The sequence below is a fragment of the Orycteropus afer genome, unplaced genomic scaffold, assembly GCF_000298275.1.
Source record: "Orycteropus afer afer isolate SDZICR_OR568_19922 unplaced genomic scaffold, OryAfe1.0 scaffold00399, whole genome shotgun sequence".
Classification (NCBI taxonomy): domain Eukaryota; kingdom Metazoa; phylum Chordata; class Mammalia; order Tubulidentata; family Orycteropodidae; genus Orycteropus; species Orycteropus afer.
In genome coordinates this window covers 1,520,429-1,537,686 of record NW_006921986.1, presented here as the reverse complement: position 1 = coordinate 1,537,686, position 17,258 = coordinate 1,520,429, and positions in this window count along the sequence as shown.

Genomic DNA, 17,258 nt, shown 5'->3' with positions numbered 1-17,258 from the left:
TGCTCAGTTGCTCATACAAAATCCCACCTTGGAGTTTACAAAGACTTATGGGTAGAAAAGCCACACTAAGTAATTTACTACACCGCAGATGTTTAACACAGAGATGAGATGAGGACAATGTTTGCTTCTAAAGCGGAGGGTGGGAAATGTGGAAGATCTGATGGGCACATAAATAGATAATTATCCAACAAATGCTAGTGCTATGATAGAGATTTGCATGAAGGTTTATGGAAGAACAGAATAAGAAAAATGGGGTTAAAGAGAGTGTCAGGGAAGACTTCCTATACGAGGTGATGCCTAATGAGCCAAGACTTGGGTAAACTGCTCTAGATCAAAGCAATGCTATATGTAGTTGTGGTAGTTGTTTGTGTGTCAACTTGGCTGGGCCTGGTTGAATGGCTGGGCAGCTGGTGGTAGTTATTCCCCATGAAGGGACTGGCAATCAACTCCATGGTGGAATCTACCACAAGCAGCTGAGTAGCTGCTTTGGGTATGTGGTCTGCTTCTTGTATATAAGCAGCAGCTTTGGGAATGGTCTCTAGTTTATGGCACACTTGGATCCTGCATGTAGCCATGTCATTGTTTAGCAGCCTGCCATGCTCTGCCAACCTTGGGACTTACAATGAACTTGAATTAATGGCCTGCCATTTGATTTGGTAATATTGGCACTGTGCCTTGTTACTTGTCAACCTTGTGCTTGGCAGCCTCAGCAGCCAGCAGCTGTCTGAGTGAAGAAAAGCCTCTAGCTTCATTGGGCCGGGAGCTGGAAGCAGAACTGAAGCCCAAGGCTGAGAGGCTTTCACCCAGCCCCTAAAGCCTGGCACTTTGAGCTTAGACTTAAAGCCTCCAAACTGTAAGAGAATAAACTCCTGTTTGTTAAGGCCATCCCATTTGTGGTATATTCTTGTCAGAGCAGCAGTAGGTAACCAGAACAGTAGTCTTGGGAGAATTAGGCATTACTGGGGTTACTTTTTCACTAATAAGAAAAATGGCAAAAAATGGCCAAGGATACTATAAGCAAGACCTAAATGATAAGGGACAGTGAACAAAATTTACCATGTTTTTACACAAATAATGCACCTTCTAAGTTTTTTGCCAACCAGGCCTACCCTGTGGGAGGTATTTTCATAAGCACGCTATGCCAATTTTTTAACAGGAACATGTAGATTTCAGTGGGTGAGTGTCTGTAACCAGCAGGGTCTTAGGCTGTGATAGAGTGATAGTTACAAAGTTTAATAACTAACAAGGTCACCAGCCAATCAGAAATAATACCAGATACAGATAATTGGTGAAGGCATCTCCCAGGCTTGTAGTGTATGGTTGTGCAGGCTATGCACAGACCAGTGATAGGCAGCTTGTTGTTGTTGTTGTTATGTGCTGTGGAATTGGATCCAACTCATAGCGACCCCTCCTTGGGTTTCCGAGGCGGTATCACTACAGAAGTAGATTGCCCTCTACAGAAGTAGAGGAGCGGCTGGTGGGTTTAAAGGCCAGCCTTCTGATTAGCAGTCAAATGCCTTAGGCACTATGTTACAATAGTTAATTGAAAACAGTTTAACTCAGCAAAAGTCACAAACATAATTTTTTTCCCATTATGCTTGCTAAATTAATCATTCTAACATGTATCCTAGGTTCTCAAAATTAAATCACTTGCAAACGTGAACTGGCTTGCAACTTTCTATTGCTTTGTGGAACAGAGGGAGTGGGGAGAGGCGAGAGAGGTACACCTAGTATGCCTTCCTAATTATCTGGGTACTTACCCTCAACTTCTTATCTGATATTAATGAACATCAGGCTTGTCTGAGAAAATGTCAGCTTTTAATTTAACAAGGCTAATTTCTTAAGTAAGGAACCCATGTGGCGCAATTGTTAAGTGCTTGATTGTTGTCTAAAAGATGGGAAGTTCAAACCCCCAGCGGGCTCCAGCAGCTCTGTGGGAGAAAAAACCTGGAGAACTGCTCCCCTAAACATCACACCCTAGAAAGCCCTATGGGGCAGTTCTACTCTGTCCTATAAGGTCACTATGAGTTGAAATCGACTCTACCACATACAATAAACTTCTTTAGTTAAAATCTAAATTTAGGCAAACACTTGCTTTTTGTTTTTTATGGCCACAATTTTCAACCTACTATCTGATATATCTTTTAAGCTTTCTGGAGTCTTGCATTTCAGTGGAATTTTCTTTATTGTGGATGAGTGATCCAGAAAGTTAATGTGCTCCTTTTTGAAAACAGTCTGGTTGTAAATCATTCATAGGTTCCCTAACTGGTCTTCATGAAGGGAAAAACCAAAACCAAAGGAGGAAATGCTTTGAGGCCTGCTGACCCTGGTCTTCTGTCCAAGCATCCCCTGTGACTATCTCAATTTCTCTAGAAGTTTTTCTCCTTGGGTCTGGCTACAGACCTGCCACTCTGAGTATGTGCTTCTTGGCAGGGTTCACAACCTGTTCTTTCATCTCGATGAACCAGATTGTCCAGACTTGTGTTAGCAGGGCGGATCCTGGCGCACTCTTACCCAAGCCCAAGGTAAGAGCCTGCAGTCACACTCTTTATCTTCTAGCTCCTGACCTGGGGTCAGTGCGCCAGTAAACTGGGCTGTTTCAGACCTGCCTCGTGATGTTCTGGACACTGGACGGTGGGACGTGGTTCTGAAAAACATACGAGGGCAGTAATCTGGCAGTGACTGAAGCCCAATTTTCTTTCTTGGAAAAATTTGTCATGGTTTTGGTATTCATTCCCATGGAGTTAAAAAGACTTCCCTGAGACAAATTACCTTTCCAATACTTGCTTTAGCTTTCATAGGCCAATATTTTTGATCTCGAGTTCCCACGACTCTTCAGCCAGTGCTCTAAGTTCTGTCCAGAGCCAGATGCTGCCCTTTCCCCCACGGTGCTGTGTTCTGAATGAGTGGCTGAGGCCCCTGCTGGGGGCCCACAGGGCCATCTTCTGGTCTGACCAGTTCCTGTCCGATGTCTAGCCCCTTGCTCTTGGCTTTCGGGGAAATGCTCACCTGGTCTGGGGCAGAGGTGAAAGACTTACAGAGCAAGTGAGAAAATTCCTGGTAACCAAGGTTGCTATGGAGACTCAAATTCAAGTTTCCAATAGTCATATGAACAATAAATAAAGGCCCTGTATGTCTTTGCCACACACCAGTCTGTGGTGGATTTCCTAGGCATCAACTCTCAAAGGAAACTTTCTCCCAAAAGTATTTGATCTAGGGAGTGTGCTCTAAGTCTTACCTACTCCTGAAACCTGAAACTCCTGAAACCAGTTCAGTTCAATGCATATAAACCTGCTCCTGTAAGAAGGGTCTACGATCAGCAAATCTTAGCTTCCTCAGTTTCTAGTTGTGTGACGTTGGAGGAAGTGTTTAACCATTCTGTGTTGAGTTCCTCATTTGTAAACTGGGAGTAATAATACCTACCCAGTAGAGTTGGGTTACTGGTAGGATTAAGTGAGATAATACGTTAAGTGTGGGTGAAAAGAAATCATCTGAAAACATAAAAAAAAAGTAGTTGCGATTATTTAACGTGTGCCATCTGGGCCAGGCACTGAGACACAAAATGAAAAGACACAGCACAGCTTGTGGTCCAATGGGAAATATGACCCATACCTGGATCCTTTTAATGGGTTGTGGTGAGCAGAAAGCTAGCAACATACAGATGGCACTGTAGGAACTCATCTGAGTCCAGCCTAGAACCTGGTACTACCTGAATTTCTTCCTTCGGTTTTGTAATAGTGATGTGTTTTCTGGCCACAGTTGGAATCATGGGTGTAACCAGGTGTGGCAGGTGAGGCGACAGGCCAGGTGCAGCCTGGGGAAGAGGTGTGGGGGTAGGGTAGGGTGTGGTGTTCAGGACCCTGCCCTACCTTGAGCAGCCTACAGGATGCTACTTCCTGGAGAGGCAAGTTCTCATCGTCAAGATCAGCACTGATGTTTCAGGCAGATCACTGGACTACTGAAACCCTCTTTACCCAGCCAGGAGTGAATGGTCAGTCTAGAATATGGAAAATACCTGGAATTACACTAGTTACAGAAAAAATTTCTTTCTCTTCTTTCCCAATATATGCAGGCTGCTTGTACTGCTCCTTCTTGGTCATAGTCATGGAAACCACCATGTTATGTTCACTTTTCATTGGCATCTTTTACTTTTAGTTGTTTTTTGTAAAAATCAAAGTTGTTGGTGACTTTCAAGTACTGAGAAAAACCCAAACTCTGGTTTAGTCAAAGGTGTAGCCAAAATGGATGTGTATTTAGCATTCAGTCATTCTTGGATTTGGCAATAAACTCACCAGCATGGCACTGCAGACTGTCTACCACGTGGCCCTTTCCGTTCTTTTGATTATGTATCTCTCCGTATTCCATGTTCTATTCTATTGAGTCTCCACACCTTTGTTCTTTCTGTTTGGAATGCTCTCCTCTGATTGGATACAGCCCCTCTCTTCTATGAATCCACCATAGCAAATCTTTGGTACCTTATTCAAGGTACTTTACATGTATTGTCTTGTAGTATAGTTACATGAGTACTTACCTCCTCCTTTCTATGAGATGGCCAGCTAGTTAACTGATGGTAGGAACCATGCCTGCCCCCCTTGTAGTTTCAGTGCCTCACACACAGAAAATGCTCAATAAATATTTGTTAAACTAAAGGAAATTAAAAGAACACAATTAAACACCCACAGTGTACCAGATGATGACTGGAAAGGAATCTAAAGCCATAGTTCCAGGTATTGTAAGTCTCCTGGCTTGTCTTTGTCTTAGATTATAAACATTAAACTCATTTAGAACCTTCAGAGTGTTTAAACAAGTGCTTGTAATTGATGTGGGCTAATGTTAACTTTAGATATTGATAATGAAGAATAGAAAATAAAGTGTCTGTGTGTAGCAGTGATTAATAATATTCTCTGTAGAATGATTGGTATAGGGTATCTGGGGTTTCTGCAGGTATTTTGGGTTACTTTGGGAGCTCTGGTAGTATAGTGCCTAAGGCATTTGACTACTAACCAGAAGGCTGGTGGTTCAAACCCACCAGCCACTCCTCGGAAGGAAGGTTAAACAATCTACTTCTGTAGTAATACTGTCTCAGAAACCCAAGGAGGGGTCGTTATGAGTCAGGTCCGACTCAATGGCACATAACAACAACAACAGCAGTAGGTACTCTATATAACATGTACAAACAAAAACAAAACCCACCTCCATTGAGTCGATTCTGACTTGTAGTAACCCTATAAGACAGAGTAGAACTGCCTCATAGGGTTTCCAAGGCCGCTAATCTTTACAGAAGCAGACTACTTAATTTTTCTCGTATGGAGTGGCTGGTGGAATTGAACAACTGACCTTTTTGTTAGCAGCCCAATGTTTTAACCACAGCACCACTAGAGCTCCTTATACAACATGTAGATCAGTAAATTTTGTTCAGATAGCTTCCCCTGCCCAGTGTTGTTGTTATGTGCTGTCGAGTCAGACCCGACTCATAGCGAGCCCTCCTTGGGTTTCGGAGGCAGTATCACTACGGAAGTAGATTGTCAACCTTCCTTCCAAGGAGTGGCTGGTGGGTTTGAACCACCAGCCTTCCGATTAGCAGTCAAGTGCCTTAGGCACTACGCTACTAGAGCTCCTCCCCCCCTGCCTAATAGTAGTCCTGCAACACCTTAGATAGATCAGTGAAACTCATCATCTACAGGGAAAATAATTTGATTCAAACAAAGAAAACCTGTTCCCTTGAGTTGATTCCAACTAATGATTACTCCACGTGTGTCAGAGTAGAAATGTGCTCCATAGAGTTTTCAGTGGGTGATTTTTGGGAAGTAGACCACTAGACCTTTCTTCCAAGGCATCTCTAGGGTTCAAACAACCAACCTTCCAGTTAGTAGTTGAGTGCTTAACCATTTGCACCACCCAGGGATTCAATTCAATTCAAAGAGCATGAAAAACATCACAGGGTAGGCCTGAAAAATAGCTCTTCATGGGACTGGCTTAGTCAGTTTCTGTTGTGATAATGTTGTGTAACAAAAAAACTCAAAGTCCCAATGGCTTTAAATAACAAATATATATTGTTTGTTCATGTTGCTTGTCAGTGGCTGTGGGTTGGATGTGGCAGCTCAGGGCAACCTCTGTATGTCTTCTTATTCTGGTATCCATGCTAAAGGAACACCCCCATTGGTCAGCATTGTTATGTTGCAGGGCAGGGGTTCCAGAGAGCTGGCGGGTATTTGCAACGCCTCTTCAAGGCTTCATGTGAAACTGGTATGTTGTCACTTCTACCCACATTTGTTGGCCAAAGTATTTTACATAGCCAAGCCCAAAGTCTATGGACAGGATCTGTGGGGAGAGAGAAGAGAGATATTTGCTAAATGATAATACAGTCTAGCATGGGGACACTGAGCATATTTGATTTCATCTACTGTGGTGGTTATGTTTGTGTGTCGGCTTGGCTGGGCCTGGTTGAGTGGCTGGGCAGCTGGTGATAGTTATTTCCATGATGAGACTGGCAATCAACTCTGTGGTGGGATCTACCACGAGCAGCTGAGTATGGACTTGAGTTAATGGCCTACCGTGTGGTTTGGTTACATCGGGACTGTGCCTTTTTACTTGTCAACCTTGGGCTTGGCAGCCTCAACAGCCAGCAGCTGTCTGAGAGAAGAAAAGCCTCTAGCTCTAGTGGGCTGGGAGCTGGAGGCAGAGCTAAAGCCCAAGGCTGAGGGCCTTTCACCCAGCCCCTAGAGCCTGGCACTTTGAACTTGGACTTAAAACCTCCAAACTGAGAGAAAATAAAGTCCTTTTTTTTTAAGGCATCCCATTTGTGGTATATTCCTTTCAGAGAGGCACTGAGTAACCAGAACATCTACTGATACTGCAGGATGGATTCCTTGAAGAAAGAGTCTAGACCTTGTTCTTGGCCTGGAAAATTGTTGATATTCTGTGTATGGTTGTTTAATAAATGATTGGACTAGCATGACTTAAAGGTTTTTTTTTTTTTTTTTTCTCTCTATTTGCATCTGTTTTTCACGGGCAAACCCATTCCTTTTAAAAACCCAGATGTATATAATCGGAAGCTCTAATCTTAGTCAAGGTAAAGTGTGTAACGCTGTGTGGTGGGGCAGTTAAGAAGGGCAGTCTCTGGAGCCAGAGTTATCCTTGAGAGGACAGGTGGGTGAGGAGCAGCTGTAAAGGTGGTTTGGGTGGCTCCCCACTCACAGCCACACCCAGAGCAGGACCAGCAGTGGATAGAGAGAAAATAAGAAGTCTCACCTGGTGAGTCTTCTCTCACCCAGCAAAGGTGAATGGGTGTGTCTTGCTGAGGGAAGCTTATTATATAAAAGTTTCAACCTACAAAAAATGCAGCTGCAGATGGGATATTTCTGCTACAGAAGTCTGCTCCTTTCAGGAGGAATTAGAATAGGAGTCTTTTAATTACTGAAGTCAGGAAGGCAGAAAGGATGGAAGTTGGAATCCAGCCGACCTGCTATGGAATCCCAGCTCTACCATTCCTGTGTGATCTTGGGCAACTCACTGTCCCTTTCTCAGTCTCACTTTCATCAGCTATAAACTGGGCAGAATGATAGTACTTACTACAAGGGCTTCTCTAAGGATTAAATTGGGAGCTCTGGTGGTATAGTGCCTAAGGCATTTGACTGCTAACCAGAAGGTTGGTGGTTCAAACCCACCAGCCTCTCCTCAGAAGGAAGATTGAGCACTCTACCTCCATAGAGATACCTCCTCAGAAATCCAAGGAGGAGTCTCTATGAATTTGATTTGACTCGATGGCAATGAGTTTATTTATTTATTTATTTTTTTCCTTTGGTGATGTGGTATACCAAAGACACTTGACTGCTAACCAGAAGGCTGGCAGTTCAAACCCACCAGCCACTCCTCAGAAGGAAGATTGGACAATCTACTTCCATAGGGATACCTCCTCAGAAACCCAAGGAGGGGTTGCTATGAGTCACAATCGACTTGATGGCAGTGAATTTGGAATTCGAAGGATTAAATTTGGTGTTGTCTATAAAGCTCTTTGTACTGTATGCAATCATGTTGTTGTTGTTATGTGCCATTGAGTTGGACCTGACTCATGGTGACCCCTCCTTGAGTTTCCGAGGCAGTATCACTACGGAAGTAGATTGCCCCATCTTCCTCCTGAGGAGTAGCTGGTGGGTTTGAACCGCCAGCCTTCTGGTTAGCAGTCAAGTGCCTTAGGCACTAAGCACAGTCATAGGAAATTTTTTAAAAATTATTTTTATTATGATCTGAGTGAAAGTTTACAGAGAAAATTGATTTTCCATTCAACAATTTGCACATATTTTATCTTGTGAAATTCATTGCAACCCCGACAATGTAATAGCACTCTACCCACTTCTTCCCTGTGTTTACCATTTCTCTTTGTCCTTCTTTCTATCCTTCCCAGCCTTCTTAGCTTTATCCCTGTGCAAATGTTTCCCTTTTGATCTCCTATGGTTGAATGTTCTAATGATTGTGTATCTTCCTAGTATTGTTGTTCATGTTATAGACCTGTCTGTTGTTTGGTTGAAAGCTGAGCCACAGGTGTTAAGTTCAGTTCCTGGCTTGAGGGGGTCTAAGGGCCATAGCCCCTGGGGCACCACCAGCCTTTATCAGACCAGTAAGCCTGGTCTTTTTTATGATTTTGAGTTTTATTCTACATTTTTTTCCCCACTCTACCCAGGAACTCCTATTTTGATCCCTTTCAGAGCAGTCAGTAGTGGTAGCTGGGCACCATCTAGTTCTTCTGGTCTCAGGGTCATGGAGATTAGCTAGGGTCCAATATGTACTCCAATGGTTCTTTGAACTAATTGTCCCTGCATCTTTTATTTTTTTCACTCTTCTTTGCTCTTGATGGTGAGAGACCAATAGTTGCAATATAGATGGCTACTCACAAGCTTTTAAGAATTTAGTCACTACTCAACAAAGTAGAATGTAGAATATTATCTTTGTGGGCTATGCTATGCGAATTGACCTTTGTGTCCCCCAACACTATGGTCCTGAGCCCCCAGGCCTGATGGCTCATTCCCTCAAGGAATTTGGTTATGACTAAGTAGTTTTCATAAATTTGCCCATGTATGCTCTACTATAAGAAGCTCTGGTGATGTAGTGGTTAAAGCATTTGGCTGCTAACAAGAAGGCTGGTGATTCAAACCTACCAGCTGCTCTATGAAAGAAAGATGAGGTGATCTGCTTCTGTAAAAATTTACAGCCTTGGAAACCAAATGGGGGTTTCTATGTGTTGGAAGCAACACATAGAATGATGGCAGTGAGTTTGTTTTTTTGGTTTTGATTATGTTCTACTATATTCATGGATAACTTTGTAGCACATACAAATACATAGGTAGAAATATCCTTTGTCAAACCTGTATATATTCATGGGTATAGTCCCATTCACTTCCCCACACCTGTTTATATATCCAGTCGTAGATTATTGTTATTACTGTTATTGCAGGATTGTGTAAGGAATACTATTCACCTTCGTTACCTTTAACAATTGTGCTCCTCCCTGTGTCCTTCACTACCTTAATCATTTTGTACTGAACTTTCCTTTGTTGTGTATTGCCTTTCCCTTCATCCAAGTTAATAGGTTTCTACCCTCTAGTTAGTGGTAGTGTAGTGCCTAAGGCATTTTACTGCTAACCAGAAGGCTGGCAGTTCAAACCCACTGGCCACTCCTCGGAAGGAAGATGGGGCAATCTACTTCTATAGTGATACCACCTCAGAAACCCAAGGAGGGGTCGCTATGAGTTGGGTCCAACTTGAGAGCACATAACAACACAACAACAAGAAGTTAGTGATTTACCCTTCCTTCTCCTACCACCCCTGGTAATCTTCAAATAATAATTCTGTCTGTGTGTAGATCTTTTCTTGACCTTTTAGAGTAGTCATTTGGACTAATTGTTTCAGTGTGTCTTTGGTTTTCTTCATTCTTCTTTGCTCTGGACTAGGAGAGACTTATCATTGCATCTAGATGGCTGCTTGCAAGCTTTTAAGATCCCAGTCACTACTCGCCAAAGTAGAATGTGGAGAAATGGAATTGTTTTGGCCATTTTGAATCACAAAGCCATATGATCTACTCTGAGGCAAATGAAAAATTGAAGAGGAATGGCATGGCATTCATCATCACAAAGAATGTTTCAAAATCTATCCCGAAGTACAATGCTATCAGTGATAAGATAATATCCATATGCCTAAAAGGAAGACCAATTAATACTACTATTATTCAAATTTATGTACAAACCACCAAAGTCAAAGATGAGGAAACTGAAGATTTTTACTAACTTCTGCAGTCTGAAATTGACCAAACATGCAATCTAGATGTAATGATTATTGCTTGTGATTAGAATGTGAAAGTTGGAAACAAAGAAGAATCACTAGTAGTTGGAATATATGGTCTTGGTGATAGAAATGATATGGGAGATTGCATGATAGAATTTAGCAAGACCAACTACCCCTTCATTGCAAATACATTTTTTTTCAACAATGTAAACAGCAGCTATACACATATATCTCACCAGATGGAATACACAGGAATCGGATTGTATTTGCATCTGTGGAAAGAGGTGATGGAGCAGCTCAATATCTTCAGTCAAAACAAGGCCAGGAGCTGACTGTGGAATAGATCATCAACTGCTCATATGCAAGTTTAGGTTGAAGCTAAAGGCAATTAGAACAAGTCCACGAGAGCCAAAATATGCCTTGATTTTATCCCACCTGAATTTACAGAACATGTAAAGAATAGATTTGACACATTGAACACCAATGACTGAAAACCCAATGAATTGTGGGATGCCATGAAGAACATCATCCATGACGAAAGCAAAAGGTCACTTTAAAAAGACAGGAAAGGAAGAAAAGACCAAAATGGATGTCAGAAGACACTCTGAAACTTGCTCTTGAACAGAGAGTAGCTAAATCAAATGAAAGAAATTAAAAAAGAGCTGAACAGAAGATTTCAAAGGACAGCTTGAGAAGATAAAGTCAATTATTATAATGAAACATGCAAAGACCTGGAATTAGAAAACCAAAATGGAAGAACACACTTGTCATTTCTCAAGCTCAAGGAACCAAAGAAAAAAATGCAAGCCTTGAGTTGCAGTATTAAAAAATTATATGGCAAAATATTGAATGATGCAGGAAACATCAAAAGAAGATGAAAGGAATACATGGAGTCACTGTACAAAAAGGAATTGGCCAATGGTCATCTATTTCAGGATGCAGCATGTGATCAAGAACCAATGGCACTGAAGGAAGAAGTCAAAGCTGTACTGAAGGAATTGACAAAAAACAAGGCTCCATGAATTGATGGACTATCCAGTGAGATGTTTCAACCAGTAGATGCTGTGCTGGAAACCCTTACTTGTCTGTGCGAAGAAATTTGGAGGACAGCTACCTGGCCAACTGACTGGAAGAGATCCATATTTGTAGCCATTCCAAAAGTGATCCAACAAAATGTGGAAATTATCAAACAATATCATTAATATCCATCCAAGTAAAATCTCTCTGAGGATAATTCAAGAATGGTTGCAACAGTATATTGACAAGGAACTTCCAGAAATGAAAACTAGATTTAGAAGAGGATGTAGAATGAGGGATATCATTGCTGATGTCAGATGGATTTTGGCAGAAAGCAAAGAATACCAGAAAGATGTTTACCTGTGTTTTATTGACTATGTAAAAGCATTTGACTGTGTGGATAATAACAAATTATGGATAACATAATTACATAATGGGAATTCCAGAACACTTAATTGTGCTTATGAGGAACCTGTACATAGACCAGGAGGCTGTCATTTGTACAGAACAAGGGGAAAGTTATGTGGTTTAAAATCAGGAAGGGAATGTGTCAGGGTTATATCCTTTCACTATACTTATTCAATCTGTATGTTGAGCAAATAATTGGAGAAGCTGGACTATATGAAGAAGAATGACATATCAGGATGGAGGAAGACTAGTTAACAACCTGTAAAATGCGGACAACACAACTTTGCTTCATGAAAGTGAAGATGACTTGAAACACTTACTGATGAAGATTAAAGACTACAATCTGCAGTATGGATTACATCTCAGCATTAAGAAAACGAAAATCCTCACTACTGAGCATCATGATAAATGGAGTTTATCCATGATCCAAAGATTTCATATTATTTGGATGCACAGTCAACACCAATGGAAGCAGCAGTCAGGAAATCAGATAACATATTGTACTGGGCAAATCTGCTGCAAAAGACCTCTTTAAAGTGCTGAAGAGCAAAGATGTCTTTTTGAAGACTATGGTGTGCCTAACCCAAGCCATGGTATTTTCAATCGCTTGATTTGCCTGTGAAAGCTGGACAATGAATAAAGAAGACCAAAGAAGAGTTGATGCTTTTGAGTTGTGGTGTTGGCAAAGAATACTGAAAATCCCATGGACTGCCAGAAGAACAAACAAATCTGTGCTCGAAGAAGTGCAGCTGGAATGCTCCTTGGAAGTGAGAAGGGCCAGATTTTGTCTCACCTACTTTGGCCATGTTGTCGGAAGGCAACCATTCCCTAGAGAAGGATATCATGCTTGGTAAAGTGGATGGTGAGCAAAACAGAGGAAGGCCCTTAAGGAGATGGGTTGACCCAGTGGCTGCAATGATGGGCTCAGGTATAGCAAGGATTGTGAGGCTGATGCAGAACTGGGCAGTGTTTCATTCTGTTGTACATAGGATACCTATGAGTTGGAACTGACTAGACTGCATCAATAGTTTCACTCAGCATAATGTCCTATATATTCCTCTATGCAATGAGGTGTTTTACAGATTCATTATTCTTTAATGTTGCATAGTATTCCATTGTGTGTATGTACTGTAGATTCTTTATCCATTCATCCATTGAGGGGCATTTAGGTTGTTTCCATCTTTTGCTGTTGTGAATAATGCTGTGAATAACATGGATGTGCATATTTCTGTTTGTGTTTTGACTCTTATTTTTTTAGGATCTATACCTAGTATTAAGGAGCTCTGGTGGTGCAGTGCATAAGGCATTTGACTAACAGAAGGTTAGCTGTTCAAACCCACCGCCACTCTGTGAAAGAAGACAGGGCAATCTACTTCCATAATGATTTACCAGCTCGGAAACACAATGGGGGTCACTATGAGTCAGAATAGACTCAATGGCAGTGGGTTTAGTTTGGTTTTTGGTTTTACGCCTAGTATTGGAATTGCTGGATCATACGGTTTTTCTATTTCCAATTTCTTAAAGAATTGCTGTATCACTTTCGACAGTGATTGTACTATTTTACAGTCCCACCAGCAGCGTGTAAATTTCCAGTCTCCTCACACCCTCACTGGCATTTGTTATTTTCTGTGTTTTCAACTTTGCTATTAATGCTGAGGTGAGTTGATATCTAATTGTTGTTATGATTTGCATCTCTCTATTGGCACATAACAACAACAACAATGGCTAATAGGGAGCTCTGATGGCATAGTGCCTAAGGCACTTGACCGCTAACCAGAAGGCTGGAGGTTCAAACCCACCAGCCACTCCTCAGAAGGAAGACGGGGCAATCTACTTCCCTAGAGATACTGCCTTGGAAACCCAAGGAAGGGTTGCTATGAGTCGAATCAACTTGAGTCAATGAGTCAAGCAGTGGATTTTTTTTTTTTTTTAATGTCTAATAATTGTGAACATTTCTCCATATGTTTATTCGCCACCTAAATGCCTTCTCTGGTGAACTGTCTCAGAGGCTGCCCATTTTTAAATTGTCTTTTTGTTGTTGAGCTGTTGAAATTTTCTATAAATTTTAGAGAATAGTCCCTTGTCTGATATGTCATTGACAAAATCTCTTTTGGCAATGTCTTTTGATGTGCATAAATGTTTAATTTTTAGGAGGTGTCACTCATCTAGTTTGTCTTCTGTTTGTGCATTTTTAGTTACATTTAATGGTATATTTATGCCATGTATTAGGGCCCCTAAGTTTGCCTCTATTTTTTCTTTGATGGTCTTTATAGTTTTAGGACTTTGATCCATCTTGAGTTAGTTTTTGTACGTGGTGTGAGATTTGGACCCTGTTTCATTTTTATGCAAATGGATATCCAATTTTGCCAGCACCATTTGTTAAAGAGATATCTCTTCCCCATTTAATGAGTGTTGGCTTCCTGTCAAAGGTCAGATATACATAGATGGATAGTTTTACTTCTATGTTCTCAATTCCGTTCCATTGGTCTGGTGACTGTCATTGTACCAATACTAGGCAGTTTTGACTGCTGTGGCTGTATAGAAGTTTTTGAGATCAGGAAGTGGAAGGCCTCCTACTTTGTGCTTGCTTACCTGGGGTGTCTTTCATTTCCATATAAAGTTGGTGATTAGTTTTTCCATCTCTTTAAAGAATGATGATGAAATTTGGATCAGGATTGAATTGTATCTGTTTCTGGGTATTACTAACATTTTCACTGTTAAGTCTTCCTATCCATGAGCATGGTATATTCTTCCATTTATGTAGGTCTCTTAGTTTTTCATAGTAGTGTTTTGTAGTTTTCTTTGTATAAGTCTTTTGTGTCTCTGTTTAGATTTATTCCTAAGTACTTCATCTCTTGGGTGGCTATTGTAAATGGTATTGTTCTCCTGATTTCCTTTTCAGAGATCTCTTTGTTAGTATAGTGGTATCCGATTGACTTTTATATGTTGACCTTGTACCCTGCCAGTTTGCTGAATCCTTCTATTAGTTCCAGTAGCTTTCTTGTTGAGTCTCTAGGATTTTCTATATATAGGATCATGTCATCTGCAAAAAGAGAAAGATTAACTTCCCCTTTGCCAATTTAGATGGATTTTATCTCCCTTTCCGGCCTTTTTGCTCTGGCTAGGACTTCGAATATTATTCAAATATTAAATACAAGTGGCGATAAAAATCATCCTTGTCTGGTTCCTGTTTGCAAGGGGAATGTTTTCGGTTTCTCTCGATTGAGAATAATGTTGGTCACTGGTTTTGTGTATATGCCCCTAATTATGTTGAAGACTTTCCTTTCTATTCTTGTTTTGCTGAGTATTTTTATCAAGAATGGGTGTTGGGTTTTGTCAAATGCCTTTTCAGCATCAATTGACATGATCATGTGGGTACTTTCCTTTGTTTTATTTATGTGGTGGGTTACGTTGAATTATTTTCTAATGTTGACTCATCCTGGCATACCTCTAGGAATCCCACTTGGTCATATTGTATTATTTTTTTCATATGTTGTTGGATTCTTTTGGTTAGTATGTTGAGAATTTTTGCATCCCTGTTCATGAGGGAGGAGCTCTGGTAGCACAGTGCCTAGGGCACTTGACTGCTAACCAGAAGGCTGGCGTTTCAAACCCACTAGCCACTCCTTGGAAGGAAGATTGGGCAATCTATTTCCCTAGTGCTACTGCCTTGGAAACCCAAGGAGGGGTCGCTGTGAGTCGGATCGGACTCGATGGCAGTAAGTTTGGTTTTGGTTTTGGTTCATGAGGGATGTTGGCCTATAATTTTCTTTTTTAGTAATATCTTCACCTGGTTTTGGTATCAGGGTTATGCTTGCTTCATAGAATGAGTTTGGGAGTATTTTGTTCTTTTCTAATATCTGGAATAGTTTGAGTAGTAGTAATGTCAGCTCTTTGAATGTTTGGTAAAACTCACCAGGGAAGTCATCTGGGCCAGGATGTTTTTTTGTTGGGAGATTTTTTTCCCCCTTCAGACAATTTTTACTAAAATCTGATGTTTCTACTTGTATTTTGAGACAAAAATGATTTTTTGTAAAGACAAAACTCTTATAAGAACATATCCTGATATTATCATTAACCAGCCAATTGCCATTAAGTCAATTCCAAATTATAGCAACTTCGTGGGTTACCAAGAACTACTTCTTGGTGTTTTCTTGGCTGTAATCTTTACAGAAGTAGATTGCAGACCTTTCTTCTGTTGTTGGGAGACTTTTATTTTATGACCTGTTTGGTTTATTTTGTGATGGATCTGTTCATTTTTTTTTCTTTTTCCAACCTCATATTGTGTTAGTTTGGGAATGTATGTTTCTAGATATTTGTCCATTTCTTCTAGGTTTTCAAATTTGTTGGAGTACAGTTCTTCATTGCTTTCTGTTATTGTTCTTTTTATTTCAGTAGGTTCTGTTGTGACATTGCTTTTTTCATTTCTTATTCATGTTGTTTTACATCTTCTCATTCTTTTCCTTTCTTCAATTTGCCAGTGGTTTGTAAATTTTTCAATCCTTTTAAAGAGCCAACCTCTAGTCTTGTTGATTCTTTCTATTGTTTCTCTGCTTTCTGTTTATTTATTTCTGCTTGAATCTTTATCTTTTCCTTTCTTCTGGTGACTGTAAGTTTCTTCTTCTTTTTTGCTGTCCTTCTTCTAGTTGTTGGAGATCTGGGTTAAGATGTTGATTGTGGTTTGTTCTTCTTATTTGTGCATTTATTGCTATAAATTTTCCTCTTGACCATTGCTTTTGTTTTGTCCCAAAGATTTTGGTATGTTGTGATTTCATTCTTGTTTGATTCAGGAATTTTTTTTATTTCGTTTTTTATTTCTTCTATTACTCAGTAGTTGTAAAGGAGGGTGTTATTCAGTTTCCATATATTTATTTTCTTTGGTCTTTCTGTTGTTGATTTATAATTTTATAGCATTGTGATCTGAGAAGATGCTTTGTAGGATTTTGATGTTTTAAAATTTATTGAGGCTAGCTTTGTGGCCTAACATATGATCTGTTCTGGAAAAAGTCCCACGTGCACTGGAAAAGAATGCATATTGTGTTGTTGTGTGGAGTGTTCTGGATACATCTATGAAGTCTAGTTGGGTATTTGTGTTGTTTAGATCTCCTGTATCTTTGTTAGGTTTCTTTCTAGTTGTTCTTTCATTGAAAGTAGTGTATTAAAGTCCACTATTATTGTGGAGTTGTCTATTTCTCTTTTCAATTCTATTAAAATTTGATTTATGTTCTTTCATTGTTGCACAGATATTTATTATGATTATGTCATCTTGTTTGATTGACACTTTAATAATTATATCATTTTCTTCCTTGTCTCTTTTAGGGAGCTCTGGTGGTGTAGTGCTAAGACATTTGACTGCTAACCAGAAGGTTGGTCGTTAAAACCCACCAGCCATTCCTTGGAAGGAAGACTGGGCAATCTACGGCTGCAGAGATACCACTTCAGAAACCCAATGAGGGGTCTCTATGAGTAGGAAACGACTCGATGGCAGTAAGTTTGGTTTTTGGTTTTTTGTCTCTTTTGCTGGTGCTAAAAAGGCAAGGAGGACACATCTTCCA